The sequence below is a fragment of the Taudactylus pleione genome, unplaced genomic scaffold (genome assembly GCF_031769625.1).
Source record: "Taudactylus pleione unplaced genomic scaffold, aTauple2 ptg000473l, whole genome shotgun sequence".
Lineage (NCBI taxonomy): Eukaryota > Metazoa > Chordata > Amphibia > Anura > Myobatrachidae > Taudactylus > Taudactylus pleione.
In genome coordinates, this window is record NW_028284875.1 from 5,957,189 (window position 1) to 5,973,193 (window position 16,005).

General features: G+C 33.7%; 3 non-coding genes across 3 annotated transcripts; all 3 read left to right on the forward strand.

The window, feature by feature from the left end:
* Window positions 1–691: 691 nt before the first annotated feature.
* TRNAR-CCU (transfer RNA arginine (anticodon CCU)) lies at window positions 692–764 on the forward strand. Its single transcript has one exon. It is a non-coding gene; the product is annotated as a tRNA-Arg (tRNA).
* Window positions 765–3,692: 2,928 nt separating this feature from the next.
* TRNAR-CCU (transfer RNA arginine (anticodon CCU)) lies at window positions 3,693–3,765 on the forward strand. The gene has a single exon. It is a non-coding gene; the product is annotated as a tRNA-Arg (tRNA).
* Window positions 3,766–11,169: 7,404 nt separating this feature from the next.
* TRNAR-CCU (transfer RNA arginine (anticodon CCU)) lies at window positions 11,170–11,242 on the forward strand. The gene has a single exon. It is a non-coding gene; the product is annotated as a tRNA-Arg (tRNA).
* Window positions 11,243–16,005: the final 4,763 nt, after the last annotated feature.

Here is a 16,005-nt window from a genome sequence, read left to right on the forward strand (position 1 = left end):
ATGGATACATAAAACTGGGCAATAACACAAATGCACAATATAATTGATTACCTTATGATTAGAATATTACTTTTATTAGGTACTTTAGTATTGGGTGCAGTAGTTTAGTGGATTTAAAAAGTAACTAATTTAAAATTAATAAACCAAGTTAATTTACTTAGTCAACTCGAAGCTAAAATCACTCAACTAAAAATAATGCGCTTTGACCATGTGCTCCTGTGGCGCAATCGGTCTGTGCACAGGACTTATAAGACAGTATCTGTTGAGCAATGCTGAGGTTGTGAGTTCAAGCCTCACCTGGAGCAAATGTAATTTTTTTTCTAATGTCATCAGTTAATGATTATCATCTGCTTCCTGAACATCCTGATATGAAGGCAGAAAAAAAACACAAACATGACTGTTTTTAAGTACCAGTACACACAGCTGCTTTGGTTCATATGCACTGTAAACATTACTTTAGTTAGTCAACAAAATGGAATGCAAAAGACTACCTCTTTATTGGTAAAAGAGTTGCATCAATCTGTTTTGCTGCACTGTAACATGAGGGTCCACACTATTAGGTCTGGATAGTACAATCACATTTCATGCTGGGATTTGTAAAGCAAAGAACACAAATAAACGGCTTTCCTGTATCGCAACAATTAATGATTATACTAATGAAAAAATCAGTTTCACTCAAAGATGTTACTAAGCCCCAGTGGCCTAATGGATGTGGCACTGGCCTCCTAAGCCAGGGATTGTGGGTTCAAGTCCCATCTGGGGTGATAGGCTTTATTTCATTAAAATAATTTTGGAGATGTTCCTTTTATTCTTGCTTCATACTGCACAAATGGCTCCACCAGAAACTTTTATCTGCTTATCAATCCGGAACTGTTCAGCTTGCAAAATTATGGCCCAGTATCTAAAAGCAGACATTTATCCTAATGACATTGTGGATTAGTTTTCTGAAAAGTTTACTATCACCTGGGACAGTGGCTTCAAGTCCCATCTAGGATGCATGTTCCTTTGTTGCTCATTCTCATTCTAGAAGTTATGCTTTTTTTCAATTCAGGTGACTGTCTTAATGGTATTGCAGAAAATCCATATATACCAAAACATACCTATTAAGTTTTAATTGCAATTTAATATCAGAGTGGCTACAAAATAACAATTTCTATTGCAATTGCTGATGGGTTTCTTGAAGTCCTTTCATCCATGTCATCAAAAGGGTAATTTTCTGCCTTTTATATTTCTTTGGACACTGACTTTACTGACAATTTAGGTGCTTCAGACCAAAAAAACAATGTTTACCTTTAAATATAGAGCACAAGTGAGATTTAACTTATTTTTATTTAAAGATACTGCATTTTTTGGTATTAGAGTGTATATTTTCCCTATGCAACATTAAAGTTACATATATCTATACCAAATATTATTTAAGATAAATAAACAGGAATTATTTTACAATTTTGATAATATTGTACTGTACAACAATGGCATGAATTCATTGCAATATACACCTATGGATACATAAAACTGGGCAATAACACAAATGCACAATATAATTGATTACCTTATGATTAGAATATTACTTTTATTAGGTACTTTAGTATTGGGTGCAGTAGTTTAGTGGATTTAAAAAGTAACTAATTTAAAATTAATAAACCAAGTTAATTTACTTAGTCAACTCGATGCTAAAATCACTCAACTAAAAATAAAGCGCTTTGTCCATGTGCTCCTGTGGCGCAATCGGTCTGTGCGCGGTACTTATAAGACAGTATCTGTTGAGCAATCCTGAGGTTGTGAATTCAAGCCTCACCTGGAGCAAATGTAATTTTTTTTCTAATGTCAACAGTTAATGATTATCATCTGCTTCCTGAGCATCCTGATATGAAGGCAGAAAAAAAACACAAACATGACTGTTTTTAAGGTACCAGTACACACAGCTGCTTTGGTTCATATGCACTGTAAACATTACTTTAGTTAGTCAACAAAATGGAATGCAAAAGACTACCTCTTTATTGGTAAAAGAGTTGCATCAATCTGTTTTGCTGCAATGTAACATGAGGGTCCACACTATTAGGTCTGGATAGTACAATCACATTTCATGCTGGGATTTGAAAAGCAAAGAACACAAATAAACGGCTTTCCTATATCGCAACAATTAATGATTATACTAATGAAAAAATCAGTTTCACTCAAAGATGTTACTAAGCACCAGTTGCCTAATGGATAAGACACTGGCCTCCTAAGCCAGGGATTGTGGGTTCAAGTCCCTTCTGGGGAGATATGTTTATTTCATTAAAATAATTTTGGAGATGTTCCTTTTATTCTTGCTTCATACTGCACAAATGGCTCCACCAGAAACTTTAATCTGCTTAACAATCTGGAACTGTTCAGCTTGCAAAATTATGGCCCAGTATCTAAAAGCAGACATTTATCCTAATGACATTGTGGATTAGTTTCCTGAAAAGTTTACTATCACCTGGGACAGTGGCTTCAAGTCCCATCTAGGATGCATGTCCCTTTGTTGCTCATACTCATTCTAGAAGTTATGCTTTTTTTCAATGCAGGTGACTGTCTTAATGGTATTGCAGAAAATCCATATATACCAAAACATACCTATTAAGTTTTAATTGCAATTTAATATCAGAGTGGCTACAAAATAACAATGTCTATTGCAATTGCTGATGGGTTTCTTGAAGTCCTTTCATCCTTGTCATCAAAAGGGTAATTTTCTGCTTTTTATATTTCTTTGGACACTGACTTTACTGACAATTTAGGTGCTACAGACCAAAAAAACAATGTTTACCTTTAAATATAGAGCACAAGTGAGATTTAACTTATTTTTATTTAAAGATACTGCATTTTTGGTAGTATAGTGTATATTTTCCCTATGCAACATTAAAGTTACATATATCTATACCAAATATTATTTAAGATAAATAAACAGGAATTATTTTACAATTTTGATAATATTGAACTGTACAACAATGGCATGAATTCATTGCAATATACACCTATGGATACATAAAACTGGGCAATAACACAAATGCACAATATAATTGATTACCTTATGATTAGAATATTACTTTTATTAGGTACTTTAGTATTGGGTGCAGTAGTTTAGTGGATTTAAAAAGTAACTAATTTAAAATTAATAAACCAAGTTAATTTACTTAGTCAACTCGAAGCTAAAATCACTCAACTAAAAATAATGCGCTTTGACCATGTGCTCCTGTGGCGCAATCGGTCTGTGCACAGGACTTATAAGACAGTATCTGTTGAGCAATGCTGAGGTTGTGAGTTCAAGCCTCACCTGGAGCAAATGTAATTTTTTTTCTAATGTCATCAGTTAATGATTATCATCTGCTTCCTGAACATCCTGATATGAAGGCAGAAAAAAAACACAAACATGACTGTTTTTAAGTACCAGTACACACAGCTGCTTTGGTTCATATGCACTGTAAACATTACTTTAGTTAGTCAACAAAATGGAATGCAAAAGACTACCTCTTTATTGGTAAAAGAGTTGCATCAATCTGTTTTGCTGCACTGTAACATGAGGGTCCACACTATTAGGTCTGGATAGTACAATCACATTTCATGCTGGGATTTGTAAAGGAAAGAACACAAATAAACGGCTTTCCTGTATCGCAACAATTAATGATTATACTAATGAAAAAATCAGTTTCACTCAAAGATGTTACTAAGCCCCAGTGGCCTAATGGATGTGGCACTGGCCTCCTAAGCCAGGGATTGTGGGTTCAAGTCCCATCTGGGGTGATAGGCTTTATTTCATTAAAATAATTTTGGAGATGTTCCTTTTATTCTTGCTTCATACTGCACAAATGGCTCCACCAGAAACTTTTATCTGCTTATCAATCCGGAACTGTTCAGCTTGCAAAATTATGGCCCAGTATCTAAAAGCAGACATTTATCCTAATGACATTGTGGATTAGTTTTCTGAAAAGTTTACTATCACCTGGGACAGTGGCTTCAAGTCCCATCTAGGATGCATGTTCCTTTGTTGCTCATTCTCATTCTAGAAGTTATGCTTTTTTTCAATTCAGGTGACTGTCTTAATGGTATTGCAGAAAATCCATATATACCAAAACATACCTATTAAGTTTTAATTGCAATTTAATATCAGAGTGGCTACAAAATAACAATTTCTATTGCAATTGCTGATGGGTTTCTTGAAGTCCTTTCATCCATGTCATCAAAAGGGTAATTTTCTGCCTTTTATATTTCTTTGGACACTGACTTTACTGACAATTTAGGTGCTTCAGACCAAAAAAACAATGTTTACCTTTAAATATAGAGCACAAGTGAGATTTAACTTATTTTTATTTAAAGATACTGCATTTTTTGGTATTAGAGTGTATATTTTCCCTATGCAACATTAAAGTTACATATATCTATACCAAATATTATTTAAGATAAATAAACAGGAATTATTTTACAATTTTGATAATATTGTACTGTACAACAATGGCATGAATTCATTGCAATATACACCTATGGATACATAAAACTGGGCAATAACACAAATGCACAATATAATTGATTACCTTATGATTAGAATATTACTTTTATTAGGTACTTTAGTATTGGGTGCAGTAGTTTAGTGGATTTAAAAAGTAACTAATTTAAAATTAATAAACCAAGTTAATTTACTTAGTCAACTCGATGCTAAAATCACTCAACTAAAAATAAAGCGCTTTGTCCATGTGCTCCTGTGGCGCAATCGGTCTGTGCGCGGTACTTATAAGACAGTATCTGTTGAGCAATCCTGAGGTTGTGAATTCAAGCCTCACCTGGAGCAAATGTAATTTTTTTTCTAATGTCAACAGTTAATGATTATCATCTGCTTCTTGAGCATCCTGATATGAAGGCAGAAAAAAAACACAAACATGACTGTTTTTAAGGTACCAGTACACACAGCTGCTTTGGTTCATATGCACTGTAAACATTACTTTAGTTAGTCAACAAAATGGAATGCAAAAGACTACCTCTTTATTGGTAAAAGAGTTGCATCAATCTGTTTTGCTGCAATGTAACATGAGGGTCCACACTATTAGGTCTGGATAGTACAATCACATTTCATGCTGGGATTTGAAAAGCAAAGAACACAAATAAACGGCTTTCCTATATCGCAACAATTAATGATTATACTAATGAAAAAATCAGTTTCACTCAAAGATGTTACTAAGCACCAGTTGCCTAATGGATAAGACACTGGCCTCTTAAGCCAGGGATTGTGGGTTCAAGTCCCATCTGGGGAAATAGGTTTATTTCATTAAAATACTTTTGGAGACGTTCCTTTTATTCTTGCTTCATACTGCACAAATGGCTCCACCAGAAACTTTAATCTGTTTAACAATCTGGAACTGTTCAGCTTGCAAAATTATGGCCCAGTATCTAAAAGCAGACATTTATCCTAATGACATTGTGGATTAGTTTCCTGAAAAGTTTACTATCACCTGGGACAGTGGCTTCAAGTCCCATCTAGGATGCATGTCCCTTTGTTGCTCATACTCATTCTAGAAGTTATGCTTTTTTTCAATGCAGGTGACTGTTTTAATGGTATTGCAGAAAATCCATATATACCAAAACATACCTATTAAGTTTTAATTGCAATTTAATATCAGAGTGGCTACAAAATAACAATGTCTATTGCAATTGCTGATGGGTTTCTTGAAGTCCTTTCATCCTTGTCATCAAAAGGGTAATTTTCTGCTTTTTATATTTCTTTGGACACTGACTTTACTGACAATTTAGGTGCTACAGACCAAAAAAACAATGTTTACCTTTAAATATAGAGCACAAGTGAGATTTAACTTATTTTTAATTAAAGATACTGCACTTTTTGGTAATATAGTGTATATTTTCCCTATGCAACATTAAAGTTACATATATCTATACCAAATATTATTTAAGATAAATAAACAGGAATTATTTTACAATTTTGATAATATTGAACTGTACAACAATGGCATGAATTCATTGCAATATACACCTATGGATACATAAAACTGGGCAATAACACAAATGCACAATATAATTGATTACCTTATGATTAGAATATTACTTTTATTAGGTACTTTAGTATTGGGTGCAGTAGTTTAGTGGATTTAAAAAGTAACTAATTTAAAATTAATAAACCAAGTTAATTTACTTAGTCAACTCGATGCTAAAATCACTCAACTAAAAATAATGCGCTTTGACCATGTCCTCCTGTGGCGCAATCGGTCTGTGCGCAGGACTTATAAGACAGTATCTGTTGAGCAATGCTGAGGTTGTGAGTTCAAGCCTCACCTGGAGCAAATGTAATTTTTTTTCTAATGTCATCAGTTAATGATTATCATCTGCTTCCTGAACATCCTGATATGAAGGCAGAAAAAAAACACAAACATGACTGTTTTTAAGGTACCAGTACACACAGCTGCTTTGGTTCATATGCACTGTAAACATTACTTTAGTTAGTCAACAAAATGGAATGCAAAAGACTACCTCTTTATTGGTAAAAGAGTTGCATCAATCTGTTTTGCTGCACTGTAACATGAGGGTCCACACCATTAGGTCTGGATAGTACAATCACATTTCATGCTGGGATTTGTAAAGCAAAGAACACAAATAAACGGCTTTCCTATATCGCAACAATTAATGATTATACTAATGAAAAAATCAGTTTCACTCAAAGATGTTACTAAGCCCCAGTGGCCTAATGGATTGTGGTTTCAAGTCCCATCTGGGGTGATAGGCTTTATTTCATTAAAATAATATTGGAGATGTTCCTTTCATTCTTGCTTCATACTGCACAAATGGCTCCACCAGAAACTTTAATCTGCTTAACAATCTGGAATTGTTCAGCTTGCAAAATTATGGCCCAGTATCTAAATGCAGACATTTATCCTAATGACATTGTGGATTAGTTTCCTGAAAAGTTTACTATCACCTGGGACAGTGGCTTCAAGTCCCATCTAGGATGCATGTTCCTTTGTTGCTCATACTCATTCTAGAAGTTATGCTTTTTTTCAATGCAGATGACTGTCTTAATGGTATTGCAGAAAATCCATATATACCAAAACATACCTATTAAGTTTTAATTGCAATTTAATATCAGAGTGGCTACAAAATAACAATGTCTATTGCAATTGCTGATGGGTTTCTTGAAGTCCTTTCATCCTTGTCATCAAAAGGGTAATTTTCTGCTTTTTATATTTCTTTGGACACTGACTTTACTGACAATTTAGGTGCTTCAGACCAAAAAAACAATGTTTACCTTTAAATATTGAGCACAAGTGAGATTTAACTTATTTTTATTTAAAGATACTGCATTTTTTGGTATTAGAGTGTATATTTTCCCTATGCAACATTAAAGTTACATATATCTATACCAAATATTATTTAAGATAAATAAACAGGAATTATTTTACAATTTTGATAATATTGTACTGTACAACAATGGCATGAATTCATTGCAATATACACCTATGGATACATAAAACTGGGCAATAACACAAATGCACAATATAATTGATTACCTTATGATTAGAATATTACTTTTATTAGGTACTTTAGTATTGGGTGCAGTAGTTTAGTGGATTTAAAAAGTAACTAATTTAAAATTAATAAACCAAGTTAATTTACTTAGTCAACTCGATGCTAAAATCACTCAACTAAAAATAAAGCGCTTTGTCCATGTGCTCCTGTGGCACAATCGGTCTGTGCGCGGTACTTATAAGACAGTATCTGTTGAGCAATCCTGAGGTTGTGAATTCAAGCCTCACCTGGAGCAAATGTAATATTTTTTTCTAATGTCAACAGTTAATGATTATCATCTGCTTCCTGAGCATCCTGATATGAAGGCAGAAAAAAAACACAAACATGACTGTTTTTAAGGTACCAGTACACACAGCTGCTTTGGTTCATATGCACTGTAAACATTACTTTAGTTAGTCAACAAAATGGAATGCAAAAGACTACCTCTTTATTGGTAAAAAAGTTGCATCAATCTGTTTTGCTGCAATGTAACATGAGGGTCCACACTATTAGGTCTGGATAGTACAATCACATTTCATGCTGGGATTTGTAAAGCAAAGAACACAAATAAACGGCTTTCCTATATCGCAACAATTAATGATTATATTAATGAAAAAATCAGTTTCACTCAAAGATGTTACTAAGCCCCAGTTGCCTAATGGATAAGACACTGGCCTCCTAAGCCAGGGATTGTGGGTTCAAGTCCCTTCTGGGGAGATAGGTTTATTTCATTAAAATAATTTTGGAGATGTTCCTTTTATTCTTGCTTCATACTGCACAAATGGCTCCACCAGAAACTTTAATCTGCTTAACAATCTGGAACTGTTCAGCTTGCAAAATTATGGCCCAGTATCTAAAAGCAGACATTTATCCTAATGACATTGTGGATTAGTTTCCTGAAAAGTTTACTATCACCTGGGACAGTGGCTTCAAGTCCCATCTAGGATGCATGTTCCTTTGTTGCTCATACTCATTCTAGAAGTTATGCTTTTTTTCAATGCAGGTGACTGTCTTAATGGTATTGCAGAAAATCCATATATACCAAAACATACCTATTAAGTTTTAATTGCAATTTAATATCAGAGTGGCTACAAAATAACAATGTCTATTGCAATTGCTGATGGGTTTCTTGAAGTCCTTTCATCCTTGTCATCAAAAGGGTAATTTTCTGCTTTTTATATTTCTTTGGACACTGACTTTACTGACAATTTAGGTGCTACAGACCAAAAAAACAATGTTTACCTTTAAATATAGAGCACAAGTGAGATTTAACTTATTTTTATTTAGAGATACTGCATTTTTGGTAGTATAGTGTATATTTTCCCTATGCAACATTAAAGTTACATATATCTATACCAAATATTATTTAAGATAAATAAACAGGAATTATTTTACAATTTTGATAATATTGAACTGTACAACAGTGGCATGAATTCATTGCAATATACACCTATGGATACATAAAACTGGGCAATAACACAAATGCACAGTATAATTGATTACCTTATGATTAGAATATTACTTTTATTAGGTACTTTAGTATTGGGTGCAGTAGTTTAGTGGATTTAAAAAGTAACTAATTTAAAATTAATAAACCAAGTTAATTTACTTAGTCAACTCGAAGCTAAAATCACTCAACTAAAAATAATGCGCTTTGACCATGTGCTCCTGTGGCGCAATCGGTCTGTGCACAGGACTTATAAGACAGTATCTGTTGAGCAATGCTGAGGTTGTGAGTTCAAGCCTCACCTGGAGCAAATGTAATTTTTTTTCTAATGTCATCAGTTAATGATTATCATCTGCTTCCTGAACATCCTGATATGAAGGCAGAAAAAAAACACAAACATGACTGTTTTTAAGTACCAGTACACACAGCTGCTTTGGTTCATATGCACTGTAAACATTACTTTAGTTAGTCAACAAAATGGAATGCAAAAGACTACCTCTTTATTGGTAAAAGAGTTGCATCAATCTGTTTTGCTGCACTGTAACATGAGGGTCCACACTATTAGGTCTGGATAGTACAATCAAATTTCATGCTGGGATTTGTAAAGCAAAGAACACAAATAAACGGCTTTCCTATATCGCAACAATTAATGATTATACTAATGAAAAAATTAGTTTCACTCAAAGATGTTACTAAGCCCCAGTTGCCTAATGGATAAGACACTGGCCTCCTAAGCCAGGGATTGTGGGTTCAAGTCCCATCTGGGGAGAAAGGTTTATTTCATTAAAATAATTTTGGAGATGTTCCTTTTATTCTTGCTTCATACTGCACAAATGGCTCCACCAGAAACTTTAATCTGCTTAACAATCTGGAACTGTTCAGCTTGCAAAATTATGGCCCAGTATCTAAAAGCAGATATTTATCCTAATGACATTGTGGATTAGTTTCCTGAAAAGTTTACTATCCCCTGGGACAGTGGCTTCAAGTCCCATCTAGGATGCATGTCCCTTTGTTGCTCATACTCATTCTAGAAGTTATGCTTTTTTTCAATGCAGGTGACTGTCTTAATGGTATTGCAGAAAATCCATATATACCAAAACATACCTATTAAGTTTTAATTGCAATTTAATATCAGAGTGGCTACAAAATAACAATGTCTATTGCAATTGCTGATGGGTTTCTTGAAGTCCTATCATCCTTGTCATCAAAAGGGTAATTTTCTGCTTTTTATATTTCTTTGGACACTGACTTTACTGACAATTTAGGTGCTACAGACCAAAAAAACAATGTTTACCTTTAAATATAGAGCACAAGTGAGATTTAACTTATTTTTATTTAAAGATACTGCATTTTTGGTAGTATAGTGTATATTTTCCCTATGCAACATTAAAGTTACATATATCTATACCAAATATTATTTAAGATAAATAAACAGGAATTATTTTACAATTTTGATAATATTGAACTGTACAACAATGGCATGAATTCATTGCAATATACACCTATGGATACATAAAACTGGGCAATAACACAAATGCACAATATAATTGATTACCTTATGATTAGAATATTACTTTTATTAGGTACTTTAGTATTGGGTGCAGTAGTTTAGTGGATTTAAAAAGTAACTAATTTAAAATTAATAAACCAAGTTAATATACTTAGTCAACTCGATGCTAAAATCACTCAACTAAAAATAATGCGCTTTGACCATGTGCTCCTGTGGCGCAATCGGTCTGTGCACAGGACTTATAAGACAGTATCTGTTGAGCAATGCTGAGGTTGTGAGTTCAAGCCTCACCTGGAGCAAATGTAATTTTTTTTCTAATGTCATCAGTTAATGATTATCATCTGCTTCCTGAACATCCTGATATGAAGGCAGAAAAAAAACACAAACATGACTGTTTTTAAGTACCAGTACACACAGCTGCTTTGGTTCATATGCACTGTAAACATTACTTTAGTTAGTCAACAAAATGGAATGCAAAAGACTACCTCTTTATTGGTAAAAGAGTTGCATCAATCTGTTTTGCTGCACTGTAACATGAGGGTCCACCCTATTAGGTCTGGATAGTACAATCAAATTTCATGCTGGGATTTGTAAAGCAAAGAACACAAATAAATGGCTTTCCTATATCGCAACAATTAATGATTATACTAATGAAAAAATCAGTTTCACTCAAAGATGTTACTAAGCCCCAGTGGCCTAATGGATAAGGCACTGGCCTCCTAAGCTAGGGATTGTGGGTTCAAGTCCCGTCTGGGGTGATAGGCTTTATTTCATTAAAATAATTTTGGAGATGTTCCTTTTATTCTTGCTTCATACTGCACAAATGGCTCCACCAGAAACTTTTATCTGCTTATCAATCCGGAACTGTTCAGCTTGCAAAATTATGGCCCAGTATCTAAAAGCAGACATTTATCCTAATGACATTGTGGATTAGTTTTCTGAAAAGTTTACTATCACCTGGGACAGTGGCTTCAAGTCCCATCTAGGATGCATGTTCCTTTGTTGCTCATTCTCATTCTAGAAGTTATGCTTTTTTTCAATTCAGGTGACTGTCTTAATGGTATTGCAGAAAATCCATATATAACAAAACATACCTATTAAGTTTTAATTGCAATTTAATATCAGAGTGGCTACAAAATAACAATTTCTATTGCAATTGCTGATGGGTTTCTTGAAGTCCTTTCATCAATGTCATCAAAAGGGTAATTATCTGCCATTTATATTTCTTTGGACACTGACTTTACTGACAATTTAGGTGCTTCAGACCAAAAAAACAATGTTTACCTTTAAATATAGAGCACAAGTGAGATTTAACTTATTTTTATTTAAAGATACTGCATTTTTGGTAGTATAGTGTATATTTTCCCTATGCAACATTAAAGTTACATATATCTATACCAAATATTATTTAAGATAAATAAACAGGAATTATTTTACAATTTTGATAATATTGAACTGTACAACAATGGCATGAATTCATTGCAATATACACCTATGGATACATAAAACTGGGCAATAACACAAATGCACAATATAATTGATTACCTTATGATTAGAATATTACTTTTATTAGGTACTTTAGTATTGGGTGCAGTAGTTTAGTGGATTTAAAAAGTAACTAATTTAAAATTAATAAACCAAGTTAATTTACTTAGTCAACTCGAAGCTAAAATCACTCAACTAAAAATAATGCGCTTTGGCCATGTGCTCCTGTGGTGCAATCGGTCTGTGCACAGGACTTATAAGACAGTATCTGTTGAGCAATGCTGAGGTTGTGAGTTCAAGCCTCACCTGGAGCAAATGTAATTTTTTTTCTAATGTCATCAGTTAATGATTATCATCTGCTTCCTGAACATCCTGATATGAAGGCAGAAAAAAAACACAAACATGACTGTTTTTAAGTACCAGTACACACAGCTGCTTTGGTTCATATGCACTGTAAACATTACTTTAGTTAGTCAACAAAATGGAATGCAAAAGACTACCTCTTTATTGGTAAAAGAGTTGCATCAATCTGTTTTGCTGCACTGTAACATGAGGGTCTACACTATTAGGTCTGGATAGTACAATCAAATTTCATGCTGGGATTTGTAAAGCAAAGAACACAAATAAATGGCTTTCCTATATCGCAACAATGATTATACTAATGAAAAAATCAGTTTCACTCAAAGATGTTACTAAGCCCCAGTGGCCTAAAGGATAAGACACTGGCCTCCTAAGCCAGGGATTGTGGGTTCAAGTCCCGTCTGGGGTGATAGGCTTTATTTCATTAAAATAATTTTGGAGATGTTCCTTTTATTCTTGCTTCATACTGCACAAATGGCTCCACCAGAAACTTTTATCTGCTTATCAATCCGGAACTGTTCAGCTTGCAAAAATATGGCCCATTATCTAAAAGCAGACATTTATCCTAATGACATTGTGGATTAGTTTTCTGAAAAGTTTACTATCACCTGGGACAGTGGCTTCAAGTCCCATCTAGGATGCATGTTCCTTTGTTGCTCATTCTCATTCTAGAAGTTATGCTTTTTTTCAATTCAGGTGACTGTCTTAATGGTATTGCAGAAAATCCATATATAACAAAACATACCTATAAAGTTTTAATTGCAATTTAATATCAGAGTGGCTACAAAATAACAATGTCTATTGCAATTGCTGATGGGTTTCTTGAAGTCCTTTCATCCTTGTCATCAAAAGGGTAATTTTCTGCTTTTTATATTTCTTTGGACACTGACTTTACTGACAATTTAGGTGCTACAGACCAAAAAAACAATGTTTACCTTTAAATATAGAGCACAAGTGAGATTTAACTTATTTTTATTTAGAGATACTGCATTTTTGGTAGTATACTGTATATTTTCCCTATGCAACATTAAAGTTACATATATCTATACCAAATATTATTTAAGATAAATAAACAGGAATTATTTTACAATTTTGATAATATTGAACTGTACAACAGTGGCATGAATTCATTGCAATATACACCTATGGATACATAAAATTGGGCAATAACACAAATGCACAATATAATTGATTACCTTATGATTAGAATATTACTTTTATTAGGTACTTTAGTATTGGGTGCAGTAGTTTAGTGGATTTAAAAAGTAACTAATTTAAAATTAATAAACCAAGTTAATTTACTTAGTCAACTCGAAGCTAAAATCACTCAACTAAAAATAATGCGCTTTGACCATGTGCTCCTGTGGCGCAATCGGTCTGTGCACAGGACTTATAAGACAGTATCTGTTGAGCAATGCTGAGGTTGTGAGTTCAAGCCTCACCTGGAGCAAATGTAATTTTTTTTCTAATGTCATCAGTTAATGATTATCATCTGCTTCCTGAACATCCTGATATGAAGGCAGAAAAAAAACACAAACATGACTGTTTTTAAGTACCAGTACACACAGCTGCTTTGGTTCATATGCACTGTAAACATTACTTTAGTTAGTCAACAAAATGGAATGCAAAAGACTACCTCTTTATTGGTAAAAGAGTTGCATCAATCTGTTTTGCTGCACTGTAACATGAGGGTCCACACTATTAGGTCTGGATAGTACAATCAAATTTCATGCTGGGATTTGTAAAGCAAAGAACACAAATAAACGGCTTTCCTATATCGCAACAATTAATGATTATACTAATGAAAAAATTAGTTTCACTCAAAGATGTTACTAAGCCCCAGTTGCCTAATGGATAAGACACTGGCCTCCTAAGCCAGGGATTGTGGGTTCAAGTCCCATCTGGGGAGAAAGGTTTATTTCATTAAAATAATTTTGGAGATGTTCCTTTTATTCTTGCTTCATACTGCACAAATGGCTCCACCAGAAACTTTAATCTGCTTAACAATCTGGAACTGTTCAGCTTGCAAAATTATGGCCCAGTATCTAAAAGCAGATATTTATCCTAATGACATTGTGGATTAGTTTCCTGAAAAGTTTACTATCCCCTGGGACAGTGGCTTCAAGTCCCATCTAGGATGCATGTCCCTTTGTTGCTCATACTCATTCTAGAAGTTATGCTTTTTTTCAATGCAGGTGACTGTCTTAATGGTATTGCAGAAAATCCATATATACCAAAACATACCTATTAAGTTTTAATTGCAATTTAATATCAGAGTGGCTACAAAATAACAATGTCTATTGCAATTGCTGATGGGTTTCTTGAAGTCCTATCATCCTTGTCATCAAAAGGGTAATTTTCTGCTTTTTATATTTCTTTGGACACTGACTTTACTGACAATTTAGGTGCTACAGACCAAAAAAACAATGTTTACCTTTAAATATAGAGCACAAGTGAGATTTAACTTATTTTTATTTAAAGATACTGCATTTTTGGTAGTATAGTGTATATTTTCCCTATGCAACATTAAAGTTACATATATCTATACCAAATATTATTTAAGATAAATAAACAGGAATTATTTTACAATTTTGATAATATTGAACTGTACAACAATGGCATGAATTCATTGCAATATACACCTATGGATACATAAAACTGGGCAATAACACAAATGCACAATATAATTGATTACCTTATGATTAGAATATTACTTTTATTAGGTACTTTAGTATTGGGTGCAGTAGTTTAGTGGATTTAAAAAGTAACTAATTTAAAATTAATAAACCAAGTTAATTTACTTAGTCAACTCGAAGCTAAAATCACTCAACTAAAAATAATGCGCTTTGACCATGTGCTCCTGTGGCGCAATCGGTCTGTGCACAGGACTTATAAGACAGTATCTGTTGAGCAATGCTGAGGTTGTGAGTTCAAGCCTCACCTGGAGCAAATGTAATTTTTTTTCTAATGTCATCAGTTAATGATTATCATCTGCTTCCTGAACATCCTGATATGAAGGCAGAAAAAAAAACACAAACATGACTGTTTTTAAGTACCAGTACACACAGCTGCTTTGGTTCATATGCACTGTAAACATTACTTTAGTTAGTCAACAAAATGGAATGCAAAAGACTACCTCTTTATTGGTAAAAGAGTTGCATCAATCTGTTTTGCTGCACTGTAACATGAGGGTCCACACTATTAGGTCTGGATAGTACAATCAAATTTCATGCTGGGATTTGTAAAGCAAAGAACACAAATAAACGGCTTTCCTATATCGCAACAATTAATGATTATACTAATGAAAAAATTAGTTTCACTCAAAGATGTTACTAAGCCCCAGTTGCCTAATGGATAAGACCCTGGCCTCCTAAGCCAGGGATTGTGGGTTCAAGTCCCATCTGGGGAGAAAGGTTTATTTCATTAAAATAATTTTGGAGATATTCCTTTTATTCTTGCTTCATACTGCACAAATGGCTCCACCAGAAACTTTAATCTGCTTAACAATCTGGAACTGTTCAGCTTGCAAAATTATGGCCCAGTATCTAAAAGCAGATATTTATCCTAATGACATTGTGGATTAGTTTCCTGAAAAGTTTACTATCCCCTGGGACAGTGGCTTCAAGTCCCATCTAGGATGCATGTCCCTTTGTTGCTCATACTCATTCTAGAAGTT